Source organism: Hibiscus syriacus, unplaced genomic scaffold (genome assembly GCF_006381635.1).
Source record: "Hibiscus syriacus cultivar Baekdansim isolate YM2019G1 unplaced genomic scaffold, ASM638163v2 tig00011824_pilon, whole genome shotgun sequence".
Taxonomy (NCBI): Eukaryota; Viridiplantae; Streptophyta; class Magnoliopsida; order Malvales; family Malvaceae; genus Hibiscus; species Hibiscus syriacus.
This window is the reverse complement of record NW_024062258.1, coordinates 543,221-548,203: the sequence shown is the minus strand read 5'-3', so window position 1 is coordinate 548,203 and position 4,983 is coordinate 543,221. Positions and strand designations below refer to the sequence as shown.

At 34.5% G+C, this 4,983-nt stretch overlaps 1 pseudogene; it reads right to left on the bottom strand.

Annotated features, from left to right (window-relative positions):
* Window positions 1-2,348: 2,348 nt before the first annotated feature.
* On the bottom strand, window positions 2,349-4,533 carry LOC120204996 (annotated as a pseudogene).
* Between the last annotated feature and the right edge of the window lie 450 nt (window positions 4,534-4,983).

The window sequence follows — 4,983 nt, the reverse complement described above, 5'->3', positions numbered from 1 at the left end:
AGGCAGACGACAACTTATTCCAGGTAGCTTTCCATAGATACGAACCCCACGGAAACAGGTTCCATGCATTTAGGTCCTCTACCAATAATATTAGGTCCTTAGAAATAGGTTGTCTAGCCTCTCTGCCTAAAAAACCGACATGCAAAAGTACTAAAAGACATACTCGGACAACATCGACGTCATCCATCAGAGTAAAACCATCTTTCTTATTCAATAATCTCGTCAAGTCATCGACGTGTAAATTCATCTTCTCCATTGACAGCTCAGGAAAAACTCGGGATAACCATGATGGACGGGTAATATGACTAGTGTATCGACCTACATCATCGTGTCCGAAGCGTAGACCAGTGATTAAGCAAAACTCCTCCCGCCCAAAACACGTATACACCGGTGGAAAATGAAACCATATCTCTTCATTACCACGTTTTATACTCTCGGGTAGATCGCTAGTCATGGTCTGAAGCCACAAATGGGTCAACATAGCATCTCCACCCGGATGTCGTACTTTCAGCCATGGCCCGAAGCAAGTATCCTCAAACAATGTTCTTTGTACAGGTGAAAGTTTCGACGCAATTGTAGTGACTAGGCTTATTTTATTCCTTAAGGTCAATTGAGCCGAAAAAAGTTCTACAAAAACAATAAACATATCAAGTTAGATTAAAAACTACACTGTGAAGATATACCAAAAACAATAAAGAGTAGTAGTAGTTTATTCTTCAAACTTAAATTTGCAACACTGTAAATTTCGTATTTGTCTTTGTTTTTTGGTTGAAGTAATGCAATTCATTCAAGTTTCAATTTGCAGAAGAATAATAGTTTCTGAAACTTAAAATCGCAACACGAAAATGATTATCGCAACGCGAATTTGACTATCGTAACGAGATAATCGCAACGCGAAATGAAAATCGCAACATGAAAATGACTATCGCAACGCGAATTTGACTATCGTTGCGATTTTCATTTCGCGTTGCGATCCTCGGTTTTAAATAGTCATTGTCTAAAATTGAAACTTGAATGAATTGCATTACTTCAACCAAAAGACAAAACAAAGACAAATACTAACTTTACAGGGTTAAAGACTAAACAGTTTAGAAGTATTGACAGCAATCGAATGAATTTAATAAGCAATTTAAGTGAAATGGTTAATCTATTATTGAAATTACCAGTAAACTTATCATCAATTTCAATATGAAAAACCTAATAATAATGCAAAAATTTCAAAATAAAAATAATTAAAAAAACTAACCCTCGATAGTTGATTTGATTGATTTTCCATTTCTGATCGTGAATGATTGTGAGGGTGGCTCTAAGATATGGAGATAGACTGATTTCGTCGGAGATGGGGACGGATTTCGTCGGAGATGGGGACGGATGTCGCCGTAGAGAGTGAGAATGGAGATGTGACTGAGTTGTGATTTAGAGTTTTATGTTAAGAGTTGCAATTACGGGATGTATTAATATTCGTGTTTGGAATTTGAAAATAAAATATGCGTTGAGATACTAATGGCTCTTTGAAAATCGCATTGAGATTTGTATTATCGCGTTGCGATAGTCAGAATAGCATTGCGATTATGTATTATCACGTTGCGATGATCAGAATCGCGTTGCGATGGTCAGAATCGCGTTGCGATTATGTATTATCGCGTTGCGATAGTCAGAATTGCGTTGCGATTTACATATTCGCATTGCGATTGTCAAAATCGCGTTGCGAATTTGAAAACTAATTTGCGATACTGGAGATCGCGTTACGATTTAGAGATCGCGTTACGATTTAGAGATCGCGTTGCGATTTAAAGATCGCATTACGATTTTATTGGTCATTTTAGCAAATCGAAAAAAATTGGTCAAAATCATATATTATAAGGAATTTTCGGTCACTGAGGTTATTTTCTCAAAAATTTATATACCGAGTAAAAAAATTCATATTTCTATAACATGAATACAATTTTGTAATTTGTTTTTGAAAAGCTTAAGCCCCCACATTGTGTACCAGTTAGTCTTGGAAAGGAGATGTTATAAACTAGTAAAAGGATCAATAAAAGCATCTAATAAAAGACAATTTATCCATCAAAAGAAGCGTTAGAGTCACAAACGAGATAATCAACAAGAACGCTTGCCAACAAACACTAATCAAAACAAAAACGCTTTCGAATGCAAAATAAACATTTGAGTTATTAAAAATTACTAATTAAGGGCACAATAAAATAAAATAGGAAAAAAGGGAGGAGAAGTTGAGGCAATCCCTGGGTTCACAAGGGCTCTTCACTGTAATCAACCACATTTGATCTCCCTACAAGATAACGCTTTCCATGGGTTCATAAATTGTAAAGAAACGAAAGCAACAGCCATCACAGATCATGACATTCTTGTGATCGACGGACGCAGCGGCCAACCTTTTCTTGAATTCATCTTTCCTATCTCTCCATTCCTTCTGAAATAATCGACGACAAGTATTGATAAAAAAACACAGGAAAACATCACGGTGCATGACTTTGATTCCTTGGTTTTACAATCTCAACAACAGTATTCTAATGTCAAACAACTTCAGATTCATTAGTATTCGCATGATTCTACGGTAAAGCAATATGCTGATCACCATAGATGATATCACAGAGTAACAGAATGACATAGGATTTAAATAGGTAAAGAAAACTATGTTAAAGCACTAAAAATCCAAGTGCCATTTTAATCAATGATAAACCGAGCTTGATAAAATAAGCATTTTAAAGGGCGTTTCATAACACTAGAGTCCTTAGTAGGGTGGACACCCTGTTATGGCATCGAACATTCGGAAGTAACATCACATGCAACCACAGAAATTAATCAATCATACTGAAGGGAGAAATGCAACTAGGAAGCTGAATAAAAATCAACCAAACCAAAAAGCCAAACTAAAACAAGAAAGGAATAAATTAATAAAAAAATTCAACAATCACTTACAGCAGCTTCAACATTTGCAGGAGATTCGTCATTAGGGCTGGAAAGCATTGATATTATACTCAATACAATACTTTCAACCTGCCACATTGTAAGGATCTAAATTTGTTAATGCACTATCATAGTGTCAAGATAAAAGGAGGGAAAGGAAAACAGTAAGGAGCAGGGTGTCCATATATTAAAGTAATTTAAGTTTGAGCAATTTGAAATCAATACTATAGCACTATGAATGTTATTAGCAGTTGAACAGGAAAAATAATAATAAAGTAAAAAAAAACTAAAAAGAAAATTCATGTAAAACAGAAACTTCACAAACATACTGTATGGACCGGCATCCAGCGCTCACTTGCAAGCCATAGCCATTTGGATCATCACCAGGAGGATGAAGAATAGAAATGCAAACACGCCCATCAGGATAAACTGCAAAGACACTAAAGATCGTATTAATTCTTGCATTAGACAAAGGCATAATATTATGAACAGACAAAGGTATACCATTAGGATGCCAAATCTCTGTTGTAAATTTCACTGTTGGAGGACTGTTTGGATAATTAGGCGGAAAGCTCATGATGGCATTGAAAAATCCTCCTTCACTGAAATTAGAATATTTATGTTCAAGAACATTAATGAATTAATATCATAAAGTTACAAGGTGTGCCATAAAGAACTCAATTCCATATCAAGATTACTTGAAGACAAAGTATTAAAAGAAAATAAGCAGTGGGAAAGTAAGACACATTAGAAAGGAACTTATTCTAGCGGTAAACACATATCATTCTTGAGAAGCGTTTGCAATTAAACAAATTCCAAACGCAGAAGAACGAAAATTTTTGCCCCTCATAACCAACAACCTCCATAGAGAAGCTAAGAACCTACCATTTATCATTCTCCATTGAACCAGGTCTTAATGATATACAGAAGCTTTCAGCAGCCCTTACCAATAGTCATTCCATATAAAAAGTGAAAATGAACAATTTGTTTCGTTGCTATTTCCGTGTGCAATCAATTCAAAAATCTAACTGAATGGCGATTGGCAACACAATCACTAGGTAAACTCAAAACCATATATTCCAAACCTTACAGCCACCTATAGCTCAAGCAAGATGATCAAATTTAGATCCCATAATTCCATTCGGATTCAATAGAAGACACTTAAATCAACTATGGCAATTAAAATCCAGCCAAGCAAATCTAATTTCAAAACCCTATCCCTATCAATAATTAATCTCCTTATCCAAAGTTACACACAAAATCCAAATCAAAGAATCCATAAGAAACAACTAATTTCAACAAAAGAAAAAGAAACTTTACCAGCAAAAAAAGAAAAAGGAAAAGAAACTCACTAAAGAGTATCAGGTGGTCCAATAATTGTAACACTCCATTCAAAGATATTGTTCTCATCAACCAATCCGGCAGAGAACCCATCAACCGGATTCTTACAAAGATCTAGCCAAAACACAAAAATCAGAACCCGTTTCAAAATTCACCCAAACCTCAAAAAGCAAATAGTATTAAGAATCATTAAATTTAAAATCGATCAAAGAAAAGGAGTACCTTGAGCTGTTTTTGAAGGAGGAGGCTGGCTTGAGATGCCATATAAACAATAGAGGGTTCTAGAGAGAGAGCTGAGAAAGCCCTGCGATTTGAAGAATAAGAAGAAGAAGAAGAAATTGGAGGAAATTAAAAGCCAACACTTCGTTGCTATTTATAGATGTGTTAAAAATCGATTTTCTTTGTGCTTCTCCTTTTGTGTCCAATAAATATTTAGAAAAAAATATCTAAATTTACTTTATTGAGATTAAAATTTAGGGTAAATTTGTATTTAGTACCTAAACTATTAATTATAGTCCGTTTTAGTATCTAAACTTTCATTTTGTTTTAAATCATATCTAAAGTTTATTTTTTGTTTTATTTTAGTACCCGCCGTTGAAAACCTTAGTTTTGTTTCATTTTAGTACCCATTCAAAATTTAATGTTGAGTTTTATAAAAATTGAAAGTTTAGGTACTAAAACGGACTAAAACGAATAGTTTAGGTAAACGAGTTA